This window comes from Hippoglossus hippoglossus, chromosome 4 (genome assembly GCF_009819705.1).
Source record: "Hippoglossus hippoglossus isolate fHipHip1 chromosome 4, fHipHip1.pri, whole genome shotgun sequence".
NCBI lineage: Eukaryota > Metazoa > Chordata > Actinopteri > Pleuronectiformes > Pleuronectidae > Hippoglossus > Hippoglossus hippoglossus.
The window spans coordinates 8,458,545-8,478,870 of record NC_047154.1 but is presented as its reverse complement, the minus strand read 5'-3'; the positions used below and the strand labels follow the sequence as shown (position 1 = coordinate 8,478,870).

The 20,326-nt window shown below is 41.9% G+C and overlaps 1 long non-coding RNA gene across 1 annotated transcript; it reads left to right on the top strand.

The window, feature by feature from the left end:
* Positions 1-14,578: 14,578 nt before the first annotated feature.
* LOC117760141 lies at positions 14,579-17,565 on the top strand. Its single transcript, XR_004613624.1, has 3 exons — positions 14,579-14,751; positions 15,179-15,304; positions 15,715-17,565. It is a non-coding gene; the product is annotated as an uncharacterized LOC117760141 (long non-coding RNA).
* The last annotated feature ends 2,761 nt before the right edge of the window (positions 17,566-20,326 follow it).

Sequence of the window (20,326 nt, the reverse complement as noted above, 5' to 3'; positions counted from 1 at the left end):
GGATCCAAACCTTATCTGCTGCCGCTGCCTCGCTAAAAATAGCCATGATGTCATGACGGGGTTCTCCCATTGGCTGGAGGGCGTGTCGCGGGGGTGAGGCCCCGCCCCACTTGCCGGGAAGACCACCCAGAAGAGTCCTAATCTCGCGGTGGATTGTGGGATGAGGTAATGCTGGATCGCGAGAGTGTAGGGGCGGTGCATTGTGGGATGACGTATTGTTTTTGAATCTCTGCTTCCCCGCTCTGCTGTCAGTGGCGGGACAGTCACTGTTGTGTTCACAGCTCAGTGTTGTCGAGCTCTGTTTGTGTTGTGGATAAATCCTGCTCGCTGTACTTTTAGTCATTTATTGTTTATTCACTACACTACACTTCAAGTATTGTTACATAATTGTCAATTCTATTCTATATACTAATGTAAATCAAATCAAATAAATTCAGGGTTTATAACAGTTATGAAACAATAACATAAAAGAAAATCGCATTGTATTCTATTGAATTCTATTCTATTCTTTATAGTTAAGAAAATCAAATTATTGTTTTTGGTCAAGTATACATGTATATTTAGAAATATTAGTAACAAAGGTAAATAATCTATTCTATTCTATTCATCACTTTATTTACAGTAAAAAAAATGAAACTTTTGACTACTTGTGTTAAGACAATGTTTTACAAAATGATCTGGGTTTATAACAGCCATGTAACAGTGATATAAACGAAAATCACAGTCTATTCTGTACAGTAATGCCAATGACACTCTTGTGACAAACTGTGTTAAGACAATATTTTATGAAACAGACACAGCCATTTAACAGTGACTATCTATTCTAAATGTGAACTCTAATGCCTGTGCATTTAAATTGGAGAAAGTGTAGCACAGAGGAGAAAGTGAATGAAAACTCTTACATGAAAACCTATATTCTATAATTTTCCATGTGTATGTGCGCCCACAGTGGAAACTCTTCTTGTATTCTCCGACATTTTGCTTCTTGGTCTGGGATACCATGGTGGTCTCTGGTTGGTGGTCCATTATAAATTGCCTTACAGCACACATACACAGAAAAGTGAGGGAGTTAAAATTTGACACCTGTGCAGGTTTACACAAACAGACATATTCATCAGGACTTGTATTAAAGCTCTGTTATTTGCCTGAAGAGCAGAGTCAAGTCCAACTTATTAAGTTTTGAGTTCTGGTAACAGTCTTCCCTTCAGATTTAAACCAATCTGAACATTAATTCAGTCGTCAGGAGACAGATTTAATAGGGCCTTTTACTACTGTAAAGACCACACATCAGCAAAAAGCTACATTTAGGACCTTTTATTATTGCCTCAACTACAAATTGTCCATGATAGATCCACAGACTGTCTGTTCGTCCTCATAAAGAGCAAGTACATTTCCTATTATCCATGTCAGGGGGTGTAATTAGTGTAGTGCAGTCCATTGTCCCCTGGCCCCTGGTCAGAAATCATGGCTGGTTTAATGGCAGTAGGTTAACTGGTGTGTCTCGCGGGTTCCCCTCCAGCCGTCCACACTCCCACTGTCTGGGTCACCCTCTGCCCTGCCAGCTTTACTGCCCACTATCTCCTGCGCGCCACGTCTAAATATGTCCCCCTTGTGTGACGAGTAAATCAGCCCCCTGGCGCTGGCTGTCTCAGAGCGGCACCTAAGCAGGATCAAGCGGATCATAAAAAACCACCACAGTCAGACTTTTTATGGCCGCTAATGTTGTCTTTATCTACTGTTGTATACGTCAAACTGTGGCAATCAATAAAGTCGTATATAATCTGATCTAATAGGTGAACTTAACTGATCTCCTGCAATTTCCTTTTTTGATTTAGGTGCTTGAGAAAAAAAACGCTTTGCTTTATGGTCAAACACAATGGAGGGACATGTCAAGGTGAGTCTTATACAATGCACAGATACACTTACTCTCACAGTTTCTTTAAGTTTCATTAATTTTTTTGGTTTTATAACAATCGCCCTGGGGATGAAATGAGAGGAAGCAAAATTAGGACAGGTTGGTTAGTTTCTTGTTTACACTCAGTGTTGCACTGGCACATTCTGAAATATTTATCCACTTTGCCTCATTCATCTATTTATGTACACTTTACTTCTGAATTAAAGTCCATAAAAGAATCATAAGTAGGTGGTCCAGTGCCCACCCCCTAACAGCAGGGATCCTTGTGTATGACTTCACCCATTGTCTCAAATAGATGGACAAATTTAAGGCAAAATATATGATGTCATTTAAAGTTGTTATCTCATTTGCATTAAAGCTCTTTCAGAGTCAAATCCCATGGCAAAAGTCAGACCTTAGTAAATTCAGTTTTATATACAGCAATTTTAAATTGTGTTTCATACAGAACCCCTAAATGTTTCAATATGGCTGGAGCGCTGCATGGATTGGGTCTGCTTTTCTTCCCTGGTCGCCATGCGTAAAGTTATAAAGGGGTAACCACAGCGTGGTCGTTTGCCAAAGTCATTTTCTGTGTAGGAATGTTTGGGAAGATTAACAGGGAGAAGCCCTGCTGTTTAAGTGACTATTTAACATGAGGCTGGGATATCCTGCTGCTGCCTTGGTCCCGAGCCTGGACATATGCTCACTTGTGGTCACAGACCGAACTAATTCAGTATTGTCCTTATATTTTGTAGCATAGAGGCATGGACCCAGGAGGGGAAAGGGCAATTAGTAACAGCCTGGAGAAATGACGTAGCCACAGATGTCCGACAGTTGAATTCGAATATGGAATTATGCAGTTATTTGTCTCACATAACTGATTTACAGATTTCAAATCAAGCATCACACCATATTTGTTATTTCTGACTTTTACCCATTCAGCCATTAATGGAACTAGTTCCATTAATGGTTTTTGTTGGCCTGTAAATGTGTTTGCTCTAAATTAATCTTTGCTAACTTCCCAGTGGTGGTGACTCAACTCTTCACATTTCTTCCTCTGTAGTTGTATGTTTTTCCCCAGGATTATGAGTGAACACACTCTATCCAACAAACCCATTTTCAAAGCCCTGTGTTCCTGCTCAGCTGCATCCTGACCTGAAATGGTATATAGGGGCCTTCTGAGTTGTCGAGTCTTTGGCCTTTCCTCCCATCAACCCCTGCATCTCTATTAAGACTTTTTAAATAATAATCCCCCCTCTCCTTCTCTCCTGGTTTTGACCTCTTTCACTCCCTCCATCCTGACGTTACACCTCCACTATTTGCCTCCTTGACTGGATCCCAAATGCCCTCCATTTCCTCCCCCCACACACTTTTGCCTTTCTCTTATCGCTCTCCTCCTCCTCTGTTCTCTTTCTCTCTCTCGTGCCTCTCCCTCTCATCTTACTCCTATCAGTGTTCGTCCAGGCAGCAGGATTTCCCCTGTGATGGGAACAGGCTGTGGCTCAGTTGTATTGTTTCAGCAGCTCTTTTCAGTAAAATCTCAGTTTTTGTGTTGGTATTGTTAAAAGTTAAACCAGTGCATTGACCAAAGCACTGCACAGTACAATGTACAAGCATGTGAAGTCTTTGAAACATAAAAATTTGGTCTCTCTGTCAAATTCAACACTCATTGCGGTTTGCAGGGTCAGTGAGAGACAGGCAGACAGACTGTGAAAGCCTTTGAGACAGTGTTCGCTCACAATGGTCAAAGCCTGAGACAACAATGTTTTTTCAGCTGTTATGTGAAGGAAAAAAGTTCCCCATTGAGTGGATTGTGTTTTTGACGGGCCTGTAGTAAGATTATACACTAAGCTGTGTGTGTGTGTGTGTGTGTGTGTGTGTGTGTGTGTGTGTGTGTGTGTGTGTGTGTGTGTGTGTGTGTGTGTGTGTGTGGGGGGGGGGGGGGGGGTCTGTCCTTCCTGTAAGTGTATGTATGTGTAGGTGTTTTAGGGGCAAACAGCACATAGAGTGTCATTGCACTGATATTTACAAGGAAACCCCAATCGTGAACATGCAAAAATGATTGATGAATCACAAATCATGATGCATATATTCAAATCATGAGTCAGGTATTACACATAAACACCACAAGTTGTGATTAAGTGGATGTGAAAAATTGCGGGCATACAGAGAGTAGCCCTGAACATATGATGTGTAAATGGCGAAATACATGACTAAATGGCTATATGTAATGAATATAACAATGATAGTTATAGCTAAATATCGTGGACAAATGTTGACGATTAGCTCTAATGCATATGGTTAAACATTTTTGCTAAAAATATTTTTTTTAATGTGTAACTACACTGTAAGCCTGTATAAGTAGAGCATACTTAAAAAATCTGAAGAAATGGGTTGCCCTAAAATTTTAAGTAATGCAAAATAAATACTTGAGTTGATTTAACTTAACAGCTTGAGGGGTGGAATTGTGATTTTAAAGGTATAGTTCACCGAAAAATGAAAATTCACTCTTTATCTACTCAGCACTATGCCGATGGAGGGGTGGGTGAAGTGTTTGAGTCCACAAAACACTTTTGGAGTCTCAGCGGTAAACAGCGTTGCAGGCAAATCCAATAGAATTGAAGTAAATGGTGACTGATTCTTCTAAAGTAAAAAAACTACATAAAAAGACATAAAAACGCCTCTATACTGCTCCTGTGGTGTCATCCAAATGTCCGTAAGCCCCAACATTCAAATTCGACTGAAATGGCGTTGTTTACATCAATGTCCGCTGTTATCCTCCTCCTAGTTGCAGCAATAACTGCAGCACTAACTGCAGCTATCGCGAGAACTTCTTACACTTCACCCAACCCTCCATCGACATAGTGGTGAGTAGATAAAGAGTACATTTTCATTTTCAGGTGAATTAACCCTTCAAGTTCAAAACACTAAAATCCAAGTTGATTTATCTAAAACACATTTGTAGTAAAGTATTAGATAGGTGGTTGAAAAAGCTAAATGTTATTGTTAAATGATTTAAAGTTGTTTGGTTGAAGTAGCTTGTTTAATATATAATATACAATATATATGTGTATAAAAGGCAGAAACATACATCTGACACTCTAGAATGTAGTTTGAATAAACAAACCAACACAAAATTCAATTATATCATTTGTTTATTATAACTTCTATCACAGTAAACACATGTAAACACATTATTAAATAATACAATAAGTAGCCTGCAGCTGGATTTAGTCTCCCAGACAAAAACAATGATATTCTATGAATTTTTCGTCAATTTTGGGGAAAACAGTAAATTGGTCGACATCTTTTTCCTCCCATTGTTATCCTCTTTGTCCTTTCTTCTCCCCAATAACACCTTTTTTAAATCATCTTTAAACATCTATTTCTTTGGGAGCCATTTTTATAATTAAAAAGCAAAGACACAGCTAAATGACAAATGTCCCGCTTTCCTTTCAGGATTTACAACATGGTAAAGGCAGGCATCATTGTGATTGGTTATTAGACACACATACTGACACACACACATACACACACATTGAATCTCCCTGAGTGATGTCTCATTGTTACGCCCTTCACCAAGTGTGGAACGAGTGTTTGATGCCCGACAGGCTCTTTCCAGGCGGTGTTTTAATTAATTTGCCCATAAAATTAACCATCTTTCCCAGCAGCCTCTCTGGCACCCTGAGCGACAAAGACTTTATTAGCTTCGATAATGAATCGCCACTAACCACCGGGACTAATCAAAACTTTGATATATTGGTCAGAATCATACGGAAAATCAATCGGCATTCTCTCTCATTTTGACCCTTTCAGCTCATCGTAACTCACCAGGGCAAGTGCACAATGACATCATTGGGCAGGGGTGGGCACACTGCAAGTTCGTGGATTTCACCTTTAGGCCGCAGATGCCTTTTTTATAATCATGGATATGGGAGAAAAATAACAACTTGAGTTAAAGGGATACTTTAACTTGAGCTAAATGTCCACTGATATCTGCTGACAAGATGCGTTCAGGATTGCCGACGTTAGCGTCAAAATTGCTAACGTCGGCTAGGTTAGCCACTTCTTGTGGACATTTAGGCCTAAAACAAAATGTAAATGATCTCGTTTCAAGTCGAATATGAATGTCAGGGCTTGCAGACACTTTGATGACACCACACCAGCAGTATGGAGGCATGTTATGTTTTTTTCTGCTGTTTTATTACGTCTGAAGAATAGCTTACCATTGACTTCAATTGTATTGGATTCTTATGCAATAAAGTTTACCCCTAAGACCTCAAACATTTCACCCACCCCTCCATTGGCATAGTGGTGAGTAGATAATGAGTGAATTTTCATTTCTGGGTGAACTATCCCTTTAAAGGGTTACAGACTGGGGCTTGTATACTTATGGGGGGTGCATGTCTGCATGCGTTTTATTTGTTATCTCAGAGTAATATAATCTACTAGAGTGAGTCTGTGCCTCATTATGTAAATTAAATAACCTCATCTAAAACGAAAGGCAGAGTGAGCCACACACACACACACACACACACACACACACACACACACACACACACACACACACACACACACACACACACTTAGAACGCACAGAAGCACAAACACACGCTTATACAGGCAGGCAAAGTAAATGGCCTTTTTGACACTGCTTAGGAGTTGTGTGTGTGTGTGTGTGTGTGTGTGTGTGTGTGTGTGTGTGTGTGTGTGTGTGTGTGTGTGTGTGTGTGTGTGTGTGTGTGTGTGTGTGTGTGTGTGTGTGTGTTTGTGTGTGTGTGTGTGTGTGTGTACAAGTCCTCAGCTGGCTCTGTTCAGCCTGTAACAGGGAGGCGAGTGTGTGAGTGTGTCACCAGGGAGAATGATCGATAGCTATTAAAACCCACCAGTGCCTCAGTCCAGATGGAGGACTGTGTGTGTGTGTGTGTGTGTGTGCGTCTGTGTGTGTGTCTGTTTAGCCATGATCGAGCACTGTGTTTGTACAGGTGGGACACTATATGGCGGCAACACTAACCTGTTCCACTCCATTTACCTCTGCAAGTTGGGGAGGACCGTACCAACCGCACGTGTGTGTGTGTGTGTGTGTGTGTGTGTGTGTGTGTGTGTGTGTGTGTGTGTGTGTGTGTGTGTGTGTGTGTGTGTGTGTGTGTGTGTGTGTGTGTGTGTGTGTGTGTGTGTGGTTTTTTTGTTGCAGTTTGTGTCGCGCTGCATTTGTGTGTTTGTGTTTTCGTTGTGTATTTAAGTGTGAGTGGGGAGGTTGTCAGTGTGAGTTTGGACTTGCCGGTTATTCTAGCCTGGCTTTTCAGAGGCAATAAAAAGTAAAGAGAAGAGGGAGGGAGAGAGGGAGAGAGTGACAGGACCGAGCAATTGTTTTATGTTGAGCAGCAGTTTCAGTCTGAAGCTGAGAGATCATAAGAAGGAACAATGGAAGTTTGTTCTATTGCACTTACTGAAATAAATATGGGCTTGTCACACACACACACACAGAGAGAGAGAGAGAGAGAGAGAGAGAGAGAGAGAGAGAGAGAGAGAGAGAGAGAGAGAGAGAGAGAGAGACCAGTGAATATTTGTCTTAAATTATATTCAGGCATTATTGGATATTTAATAAGTATAAGTGAACTTGATCTGGCAGAATGCAGTCCTATGAAACAAGATACATCTGAAAGTGCAAAAAGAAAATCAGTCTCTTCTCTTCTCTTCTCACACACAGATCATCCTCACCACCCTCCTCTGAGGCGACTATGAAACCTGATCACATATCAATAGTGAGTGGTATTATGGTTGTAGGGCAGGGGGTGCTCACACTGTGATGGTTGTCTGGCATTTCATACCACTGTACATGGTACCAACACCAAGGATACCACTCTTTTCTGATTGGCTTACACGTGTCAATTAAAATTATATATCAGGACACCGCACACATGGCTCACATCAGATCACTGTTTCGAGTTCCGCACAGCGAGCTGTCACTTTGCTGAAGAGCAGCCAGTGTGGCCATAAGTGGCAGTTGCAGATCATTGGTAAATGTTTAAACAGTAACTCAAGAGAGGAATAATAAAGTCAGTTATCAGACCATGTCATGTTACTTACACAACGATATCTAACTAAAATTGGCCAAATAAAGCAACCATATGCTGGAGGTTATACCAGACTGAGTAAGCACTTAGTAATATTACATAGTAATATAACTTAGTGATACCCTGTGAGTGTATTTGTTTTTGTATTAGTATTTTTACTACTTTTTTTTTTTTATTAGGAGAACAGGAATGAGTTATTTCCTCTTGTAAAGTTACACAGACTTCTATAGTCAGGGTTCATGGGAGCCTAACATATGTTAAAATGCCCTGTAACCATAGCAACAAAACTGAAACTCAGTAAAGGTTAAAGCTAAATCAGAGGCCATCACTTAGTCATTAGAAATGTTGTTCATATTTTCTTTTCTTGACTTTCTTTCCTTGGTAAGTTGCCATGGTGACCATGGCATCCAAATATAGGAAAATACTGCACTGACATAGCAGGACACAATGTCATCGATTATTTTCCTTAATTGGAACACTTTACTGTACAAAGTATATGTTGACACCAGAGACCTCAACTGTGTGTGTGTGTGTGTGTGTGTGTGTGTGTGTGTGTGTGTGTGTGTGTGTGTGTGTGTGTATGTGTGTGTGTGTGTGCTTATTTAGTGATTGGTTGGGCGAGGCTGAAGGGAGGAAGCAGGAGTACTTAGTTCAGTGACAGCAGTTTGTTCTGTTTTCCAGTCTCTCTCTCTCTCTCTCTCTCTCTCTCTCTCTCTCTCTCTCTCTCTCTCTCTCTCTGTGTGTGTGTGTATGTCTGTGTGTGTTTGTGTGGTTGTGATGGCATGTATACCTCCATTTCACAATGTTAAGTCAACAGTGAAACTCACCACCTTTACCTGTACTGAAGCTTCAGTGTTGAAAGTCACTTTGGATGAGTAAACACATATAATGTTTTTTTTTTCTTTCACTCCCATGTGAATTTTTTTCTTTTACAGTTTAGCTGACATATCAAATTTTTTTATAATTATTTTTGTCCTGTATGACAGTCTTCATTCTCCTGCTCAGGGTGTTTCCTCTCCCTGACTCTCTGGTATGATCGTAGGGATTTGCTGATAAACGTGCTGGCTTTCCTGTTGCCGTGCCGACCAAGCAACAAATATTTGCAGCTATGTAGCACCGTCCACCAACATTCCAGGATCTGCTGTTTTGGAAACTTCTTTCTCTCCTCCTTCCCTTCTTCTCAATCCAACGCCCAACGCCCAACCCCCTCTCTCTCTCTCTCTCTCTCTCTCTCTCTCTCCCTCCCTCTCTCTGTTCCACCCTCTGTCTCTCCTCCTCTTCTCTGCCTCCCTCCAGATAAATGGTCTCTTTGTCTCCTGCTTAAATGCACTTGAGAACAGCAGTCTGGACAAGTGGTTCTGTCTAACAGCAGGAGCACACACTGTAACTGGGCACTGATGCAGATCTGGAGCGGTGACTGCTTTGTCATTGTAACTGACTAAACGTAATTCTAATGAGACGAAACCTCCTACAACTGTTCCTGCCACTCCCCTATTGTGCTGTATAAACTCTGTACAACTCGATAGTAACAGACACGAGACATTCCAGATCAGGTAAACTGTTAATCCTGTCCTGGCGTCAGTGCAATGTGAAAGACATAAACCAGAAGCAGATGCAAGTACAGCAACAATTCTCATTATTAATGCATCCATACAATAATCTATCACAAGTGCATTTATTCTTACATTAAGTAAAGAGTTATTTCATACTAACATATAATGTGCAAACATTTTTTTTTTTTTATTTGACAGGAAGTTAGATATTGAGCAGATTAAGATCATTCATCAAGATTGTTAAACTCTATGAGGCAAATTGTGATGTGTAAATATGGGCAATACAAATACATTTTGATTTGATACAAAACATAACATTGACTAATGAGCTAAACTATCCAAGAGTTTCGGTAGTGACTCAAATTCTGTCCACCGTCTGCAAAATTGACAAAGGCTGCGTACATGTTAATTAATCAGTAATATTCAACCATTATTATAACCATAGTTAATCTTGAATGGAGCATTTTGCATAATGATAACTTTATTTATGCAAATGAATTTAACAGACACTTTCTTTACTTGGGTAAATTGAATATAATTTGGTTAGTATTTTTACAAAACAAAGTTACGTGATGAGAGGATGCAGATACATTTTCTCGCTCAAAACAAACAGGCTAAAAACAAGGATATGTGCAGAAATCCTGACTATCCTGCAATCCAGTGTATTGATTTATTTTTCAAGTATGAAAAATAACTTCTACTGTGAAAATGTATTTGTCACTAAATGCAACAAAGAGAAATATACCTAGACCTATAAGTTCCAGACCTAACAGCTTTGTTGTATTATTTGGTGATATTAATAATTATGAAGGCAAAAGAAAACCATAATGTTCATAGACATTAGAGTGAACATGACATAAATGTTGCATGCAGCTTGAACTTTGCTGAGTGCAGGAGGAATATGGAGAGTATGACTGTCTGTCTTCAGGGCTGCTCCGATCGGCATGTTGCATTATCCTGTTGAATGTAAATCTTTCATATGCTGCTGTCTCTGTATTTCAGGTATTTCAGGCCGGAGGGTGTTTTGGAATAAGCTATGAATTCATGGTTACTGCCAGAGGTGGGACCAGTGTCAGGCGCTTTTGTGGACTCTCAATTTTGTCATGTTGGGTTTCCAAACGTTGTCTCGTTCACATAGCAAACACTTTGCATCTTCATAGTGAACTCTCAAGTATTTTTTTATTGCAACAGTGTTGGAATTTTACCATTAGCTTCTAGCAGCTAGCAGCTCATTCTCCTCTCCACCCTGTAGGGCTGACCCCCGCAGTTGTGTTCCTGTCACCAGGAATTGTGGTTTTCTGCCGGAATGTGTGTTTACGCATATTTGGTGTAAAGTTTTGAATCAGTCAATAAAATGTTGAATATCCAGTTTCATTGTTGGACCTGCATCCCATTTCCCAGGATTACAAATGAACGTGGATACCTGTACGAACACTGTCTGTGACACAGCCTCATCAGAAACCTGAACTCTACAAACTTCCTTCCTGTTGAAAGGTGAACAATTACTTTAGTGTCAAATCCAAAACTTATGACAAGTGATATACAAGTTGTGCCAGAAAAATGTGGCTGCAGAAAGGTTAACGTGCAAGCTTGCACACACACACTGGGGACACGTGGATCAGTTTGAGATGTTGGAGCGATGCAGGGAGCAGTGCTGCTGTTGTAGTGCTCAGTCCTGCAGGATGCATTCTGATAGAAACCAGGAGCTCTATGAGGCATTCAGCTCATCCTCATATACAGATTATTCTGATTTAATAACTGTGCTTCTATCTAATGTCTCAGATTCTTATAATTTAGTGTAACCACTGTGTTTTATGTGGGTTATAGTTTAAGTGACTTTCATATGCACTGAAATCAGTAGGAGGCAATACTTTCTTACAAAGTTCTCAGAAGAGATAGTGATCTATAGTATGTGTGTGTTTGTACATCATTTGAATTGAGGTGACCACTTCAGTCACTTCAGTGGTAACTGTGTGGAATGCACTTCCAGACTCTGAGCCAATCATTAATCTGTATTTACTCAGTGTAGCTCAGGGCACTCTGGCCGTGAGAAATCTCTCCCACATCACCTCTCTACTTTAGCACACTTACATGTGTGCCTCTGTGTGTGTGTGTGTGTGTGTGTGTGTGTGTGTGTGTGTGTGTGTGTGTGTGTGTGTGTGTGTGTGTGTGTGTGTGTGTGTGTGTGTGTGTGTGTGTGTGTGTGTGTGTGTGTGTGTGTGTGTGTGCAGTCAGACTGGTTTGTCAGAGTGGAATAGATTTTTTTTTTTGTCTCAGCCGAAACTGATTCCAGCACATGCACATAGAGGTACATGCTGTCCGTGTGCTTCACATACAAACACACACACACACACACACACACACACACACACACACACACACACACACACACACACACACACACACACACACACACACACACACACACACACACACTCACTCACTCACTCTCAGTGATTGAGTGTGCCGCAGCAATCCTGTCCGCCTCTATCTCAGAAGGTTAAGGGCCTCGGCTCTTATCACAAAATGGGACTGTGTTTGTGCACACGCACTAGTGTGCATGTATGTGTGTGTTTGTATAACCCTGTGCACATGCGTGCGTGTGTGTTCGTATTTGAGAAAACACAGATTGGCCCATGGGACTGCTCAGGCTGTGTGTTTTGGCTCTGTCAGGCAGACCATTATGATGGCGTCGAAGGTCAGGTGGTCTGGCGAGAGGGCCCAGATATATTTGTATGTTTGAATTAGGTATGCAGGCCTGATGAATAACCTCTCTGGGATGTTGATGTGCACTTCCTCAGTTCCCAGTGGCTTTGTAGGATTCTTCAGACACTTCCCCAGACCGTTTTGCATGTCATTGTGCAGCTGAAAGGTGAAACAGTGAAGAGTCGGGCCACCATGAAAAGAAAGAGGGTTTACACTCGGTACACCCTAACACAAAGCATCCTTGAGCAACGCTTTGATCACCTACCTGTGTCAATGAGATTAAAAGCAGCTGTAGAAACTGTGGTGAAGTGCATTCAAATATGGACACATCCTACACGGCATCAAGCCTATTCTCCTTTTTTCATAACCTTATAACTATAGACCACAACAGTGGACACAACAGGCCCACTTTAAGGATGTCCCTGACTCAGTAAGTCAATTTCCCAATTATTTTCGCAATTGACATTACAAAAAATCTATGTGAACAAAAGGTTGAATGCTGGAAGAAGGCTGCCCAGGTACAAGATGAATCCTGAGCATAAAATAATTTGATTCCAACCAAAAATGATTTTGTAAAATGGAAAAAAAAGGTAAAGGTACAAGACTTTGCACATAAAGTGAAGGAACTACACATCCCATAAACCACTGCAAATGATCCCTTTTCCAACAACTCTCAGCTCGTGAAATCATGGTTACTCTGTGGGAAACGTAATGTAACACTGAATGATCCATATCGATCCACAGCCAATATGATCCATAGCCGACTTGACTTTTGTGTTTGTGCTAAACATTGCCATGGTAACAACAAGACCCACCAATCAGAGCTATCACATTTAGACCTGAGGATTGTGGGTAGTGTATTACTTCTCCTTGACAGCATAAATCCATTTTTCTTAAAACACAGGTGACATCATGCAGACTTGGGGCTTCTACAGGAGAATAAAACACAGTCTTCACAATCTTGTAGCTTGAGGTAAATCCACTTTGGCTGGTTACAATATTTAGCTGATAATCAAAATCTCTGTTCAGAAAATGAATGGAACTTTTTTATTTCAGAACCACACTGTTGAGCTCTGATCATTGATGCCTTTTGGTGAGCTTGTCTGCTGTTAAGTTAATTTTTTTTATCAATACAGTTTGATTGATAATTCTATTCTATTCTATTGACATGTCATGATGAACATAGCAACTAAAGAAAGCATAACAAAACACAATGTTACAAGTACAAACAAACCCAATACTTATTGTCATACTAATATTAATATTATTAATACAACTAATACTATTATTAGAAACTCTCGTATTGAGATAACACAATGACAGCTCTGTTTCCACTCAAGACAATGAGATAGCTGTGGTTGACAGACAAGTATGAAGTTGTTCCAACAAGCGTTCTGCAGCCACTCAGGCTACCTGAGGTCAACATGCAGCACGACTATCTCACTGTCTCTCTCTGTCCTGCAGTACTGCTTCTTCCCACGCGCCTGTCTCTCACAGGTGTTGTCGTGTATTTTTGCATTGTGTTTTACTAATGCATGTCCACAAGTGTCTGTTCCCCTCTCTTTGTTTCTGTGTCTTTGAATCCAGGTCAACAACCATGTAAATCTTGGGTAACAGAGGCCTCAGTGGTTCTGCACAGCCCAGTCTTCTGCCTGGTTGCAAAGGACATCTACAAAAGAAGCATTCTTAAACCCTTGTTCTGTTCTGCACAAAGACGAGACTTTCAAGAGTGTGTGTATCATTTAATGTATTGTTTCATGTGTCAGTTTTTTGTTGGCAGTTGTCATGCTCATTAGCTAACATTACTTGTCAATGTGAGCTGCGATTGCTGATGTCATGATGTTTTTTGAAAGTTTGAGCTTAGATTAAAGAGTGGACACAGAGGAAACACTGGCTCTGTCCAGAGGTAACAAATTCCACCCGCTAGCAAAGCTCACTAAACAAAGGTAACCTTGGGATCATTTCTACCACTAGTAGCACCATGGAGCAGGGTTTCTTTTGAGTAGGTCACTGTTTCGGTTATCCTGTGCATATTGACTGAAGACACACATACAAGCACAGGTGTGACGTTGTACACATTCCTCCCGAGGGTTTCACTGTTTCGATGATCTTGCGGTGGCAGTGACATGCCAAGGAATGCAGCAATGCACCAGCAAAGGTAGACAAGACTGCTAGCAGTGTGAACATGGATATAAACAATGTAAGTTTAAAAATGTTCAAAATAATCTGTTTTACGAATGTGTTATGAAGAGGAAAATGTATGCAACATGTTGGACCTGTCGGGATCTTTCTGGGTTGAGTTTACATGTTCTCCCTGTGTTTGCGTGGGTTTTTCCAGGTACACCGGCTCCCTCCCGCAGTCCAAAGACATGCTGACTGGGGTTAATTGGAGTGAATGTGAATGGTTGTTTGTCTCTGCATGCTGTCCCTGTGATACACTGGCGACCTGTTGAGGGTGTACAACGCCTCTTGCTCAATGTCAGCTGGGATTGGGTTCAGCTCTCCCCACGACCTTCAAAGGGTAAGCTGGATGGATGAATGAATGGATGGATGGATGGGTGGGGGGGTGGATGGATGGACTTATAGCAATCCATGCCCACGTGAAACCAGATAAAAACAGCATATAACTCCTGTACAATAAACTGAATATGTTGTATTAGAAGACGGAAGTAGATATGAAGGGCTCATTCAGTAATTCTTAGTTTCAGTTAATTATATGTTAATATTGTAAGTGAAGTGAAGCTAAGTAGCTGCTTAAGGACCCTACAGACATGACAATGCTATCTATGTTCTCATCTACCTCTCTACCAGTGAAAAGTCATATTTCCCACGATGTAGAAATATTGCTTTAAGTTTTGACAAAGCAAAAGAAAATGCTCAATTAAAGACTATTTAGTTTTTAAATATACTTACTTACACATTCTTGAAATCTTCACAGTATCTGTCAGATCTTTTCTGTTCCACAGGGAACCGCCTGAAATGAATGTCAGAGGTTACAGGTGCGGGTGATAAATGTGAGATTCATTTGTGTCACGACTCCTCTGCTCTTATTTGTGAACAAATTAAAGCGAGTGGTAAGTCAAATGCACCTGATTGATAAATTCACTTTAATTGCTAAATTAGGTCTGGTCTGTCAAGCCCACACATCTAAATGGCATTTCCAGACTGATGCGCATTCAAATGGACAGTGGAGGAAGTCGTTTTGGCGTAATGGCGATAAACGAGTGGGCAAACTGGCAGTAATTATACATCGTGCATGTGTGTGTGTGTGTGTGTGTTGCTGCGTTTGAGTCTTTGACAGGCTGGGTAGAGACACCAATGATAACACAGCTGGGTCTTATTCCTCTGGGTCTGGGAGTGATTATATTGGAACTGAATGACTCCCTGTTTGTTATTTCTTCTCCTTTTTATTTTATATAGATGTGGTGAATTTCAGCTGTACTCTGCTGACGTCTAACCCATTGTGCTCTATCTGTTAGTGCAGCGTGTGGGATGGAGAAATCAAGAGATGGATGGAGGTGGAGAGAGTGGACAGACGTCACTGTCAGTCGATGTAGGAGCAGTCAGACACTCGCACACTTTCATTCAGCTCATCACAAACGCCCTGCTGTCTCTATCTGTATGGGAGCCCTGCCCGGTAGCAGTGGGCGCTTGACGTGATAGGAGAGTGGGATTCCACTGTTTGCTTTTGACGTGCGCTCGCCCTCTATTGTGCGTGTGTGCATTTGCGAGTCGACGTGGTTGCTCGAGGAGGCATGTTTGTATGTGTGGTTTTGCAGAGCAGAGAACTGAAACCAGCGTAGTCTGAGAGACGGTGCGGTCCTCTCTCTCTGTCACGCCAGATCATGAAATTCAAAGATTAAAAGAGCCCCTGTGTCACATAGAGCAGTCTCTTTATTGTGCAGCCAACAGCAGAGAGTGCACCAGTGCTGGATTCAAGTTTATTGATTATATGTTGACAGTGACATTTAGATGCTGCACATGAAGAACACAAAGCATGTGAGGAACAGACTGCTACCAAGGAGCCTAACCTGTTTAGACTATTAACTGTCACAGGGGCATTTCGCGGCCGCGTGACAGTTTTTGGCGCCGTTCTGCCAATATACTCCTACTTTCCAGCTGTGACGGTGCCGTGTCGGACATGTGCCATCGGTGACTGATGTAAACAAAACCCTGACACAAGAACAGGCCTCAGTGGAGCATGGGCTCTGCCTTTCAAGAGCAGCAGGAAGGACTCACAATGAAACTACCCAGGCTGCTTCCTCTCCGTGCATGAGGCTCTGAAAAAAGGCGGCATGCTGCCAGTTTTTCTGCCTCTCGCCCGAGGTGGGGTTTTTATAGAGAATCACTCAAGAGTTGGGGAACACACAGAGAAAATAGTTTGATGGGCTGATGACAGATTGATTGACGACTTTGTTTGTCAAGGTGTTGCAAAAGCTGTTCAGGTCTTACATTAACACATATTAAAAAAACACACCACCTTATTATGCGGCTGGTTTGTCATTTTCCCAGTGCACAAACTTGTCAAAGTGCACCTCTTTTTAACATGCACCGCGTAACCTAAGGAAAGGCACTGATGCATACACTCCTGTCATTGTGCTCGTGCACCTGTACGCTGTGTTTATTTTCCTCGCTGCTGTACATGCAAGCTCTGTTTTGCACATTGGTCCTGAGAGCAATTTCCTGAGGTTCTCTCCAAGCTTCCTGTCTGAGATGTTATAGGTTATCTGCAAACCCTGCCCCTTTCAAGCCACACAGTCCCGTGCAGCTGTTTCCTCTGATGTTTATAGATCAGAATAAAACATGCACACGCTCACACTTGCACACATGGTCAGGGATTTCGGGAAGGCCGCAAAAAACGTGAAAGCTACCTGAAGAATAGAGAGTTTTCTGCAAAGTCGCAGTTTCCTTTTTCGTGAGGAGGATGCGTCTGCGTCTCTGTTCTCTAACTTCTCTTTTTTACATTAGTGTAAGCTTGAGTGTGTGTGTGTGTGTGTATGTGTGCAGCAGGGGTGTGGTCATGGTCTCAGTTCTAAGACAGCAAATTTGCTCCAAGTGTCTGTGTCAGTGTGTGTGTGTGTGTCTTTTTGAACATCTGCTCCTCGTTGGCTTTGTTTTCTCTCCTCTGCAGGGCCCACCCTTGAACTGGATGCTGGACTCCCAAGCTCTTCTGCTGTTTGTCTATGCAAAGGAAGAGGGAGAAACAGATGGACTAAGGAAGAGGGGCAATTTTTAAGCAGCCATTTCGAGTAAAGTGTTTCTATTTCATTGTCAGGAGATTAGCATCGCTTGATTTTTGCAAGCTCCAGTCCTCTGCTCCCACTATTTTCCTCCTCTTCCCTCTTTGTTCTCCTTTTCTCTTCTCTCTTTCTCTTCCCCTCAGTGTTTCTCCTGTGGCCTTGCTCGTTCCATCCACCTCCCTCTACGCAGCAGATGTTGGGTCTGTGTCCAGATGTTTTGTGTTTATCGCTCTCCAGTCGCATCTTTAACAAACTCTTATACTGTAAACATTTACAGAGGCGTCTCCTCTCCTCCGCTGCCACGAAGGCAGGCATGAGAGGAGAGAAGCTGACATTATAGATAAAGGCCACGAGAGAAGAGCGAGTATGAGCGTATGAAAGGGAGAAATCCAATGGCCACCCACACGTCTGCATGCTTGTTGCCGATAGTGACAGCTGTCCTTATATTCTTCTCCAGACAAAACGCACATGCACAAGGCACTGGTGCACACACTTATACACACACACAGAGTTTCTGTATTAGTTTGAATACACCGTCCCTACAGACAGGGTTGACCTAACAACAAAGAGAACATTCTGTCACCAGACTCCGATACCGAAAGGAAGTCTCAGATCTGCTTTTACCTTCACTCCAGAGATCACTCAGGTTGAAGAGCATTGCTCGAAGAGCTGCATTTATTTCCTTCCCCTTTTTAACCAAGAGGCCAATCTGCATCTAACCTCCCCGCTCTGACTCTTACCTACCTGACCTCTCTATTCATTTATAACTGTGTCGTCCATAGAAAACATCCTTTTATTGATTTGTATTTTACATTTGACTGAGACATATTCATTCCGTTCCTGCTGCTGTCTCGCACGCAGCCACGAAGGGATGCATCGGCTATTAATATTGAGCAACTCAGCAGTGACATACCAATAACAAGACCATAAATAATTTTGATGCTGCAGTTCACCTGGGTTGTTCTGGCTTGGCAGTCTGTCAGAACAGGCGGAAAGGCAAGGGTAGACACATGCACACAAACATCCATGTATACACACCTTCATACTAATTTGTGATTTATTTACATCAACATCCCTTCAATTTTTAAACAATATATACATGTATCTGTTCAACATGGCTTAACTGTGTTGTTATTTGTAACGCCTGTACTTTTATTGTAATTTTTTCCCGCCAAACACCCAAAGTAAGTGACAGTATCTCATTTTAATTTTCACTAACAATATTGTTTGCTTTTGGTCCTCAACTTTGGTGCATTGTGAAATAATCGTAACCATCTATTGGATTGATTGCCATGAACTCTCATGGTTCCCAGAGGATGAATCTCACCGGCTTTGCGGATCTCCCGACCTTTCTGCAGGTTAGTCCAGCAGGATTCTTTTTTTTTACTCATCCTGTTAAATACATATAACATATATATTCAGTGGATTGGCAGATATTTGTACTTTTCATTAAGTATCATCATCATCAGGTAAAATGTTGTGATTAGTTAAGAATTGTATTAAAGATGAAATACATGTAGAATTAAGTGACATTTCCATCAGCTTCAGTTGTACTGTACATGTAGTGTAGTAGATATGAGCATGCCACTATTGCAAACTAAGATATTATTATTATATTAATTAGTATTTAGCTCAAAGCACTGCTGCGTGGCTGTAGATTCTTAAGGTTTCATTATGTTCTTAAAGAACTGGTTTGTACAAGGGGTTGTCTGATCACTTATGAAACTAAAGTCTCTATACGACCACATTTGTAGGCAGTCCTCATAGAGAGAGGGGAAATGCAGGTGGTGCACATGAAAAGAGACCTGGGGCCCTTGTTTACCTCCACACAGTCGCCCATCATGGTGTGAAGTGAGAGTGAATGTAGGCTCATCAGATGTTAGCAAAGTTGCAGCAGCCCCCCCCCCCCCCAAAAAAAAAACCAGTGTTGAAAGAAAGGTGTGGAGGAAGCAGGTTCACAAAGTTACAAGTTCCGATTCTACTTGCACCCTCAGTCTTTATTAGTCAATTCAGAAAGGTTGTTACTTTGAGCGAAGTGAACGAAATTGAAAGAAGTTTACAAAGCGTCAGAAAAGGCTGTTATTTAAAGTTGTGGATAATCTCTTTCAGGACAATTACGCATGCAGACAGGTCAGTGGAGAAGTGGAAGGACAGACAGACTGAAAGAGCTACAGCAGCTGTAACTCTGGTGAGTGACAGTGCTGAACCTCAGGCTGTTGAACTTGACCGCAGAGGTGTGACCCTCAACTTGATATGGCACCCTGCTGCCAGTAAGGGGGGGGGGGGAGCTCCTCTCCTCTCCTCTATAGTCTTCTCTTCTCTTCTCTTCTCCTCTCCTCGCCTCTCCTCGTCTGGCAAAGTAAGGCAAACTCCTCTATCGGCAAAGAGAAAGGAGTTAATCGTCTAATTTAGCTGGTTTACCTGTGTTTTAAAAACCTGCATATATCCGCTAATTTTGGTGTAACAGAGGTATAACACCTGTCTTGTGCAACCTCTTCGACCCTAAGTCTGGCTGATTTGATGGACTCCTGTAGATTCGACCTATTCTACATCCACTGCCCTCCCCTGCCTGAGACACTAACCTCACTTACTCTATCTGACCTCTTTCCCACCCTGTAGTTTCTCCTCTTCTTGTTGCTCTCTGCTCTCGGCCCCCTGCATCACTTATCGGGGTGATGACATCCATCTCATGTCAAGGCGGGCTGACCGCTCTGTGTGATGTCCAGGTGCTTAATCCTTCACTTATGTCCTGTTAGCCCCCGTTAGCCCCTCTGACACGTCGGGCTGGGGACATGGAGCCAGGGGGGGGTGAGGCCTTCAGACAGACAGCTGCTGTGGGGTGACAATCCGATCTCC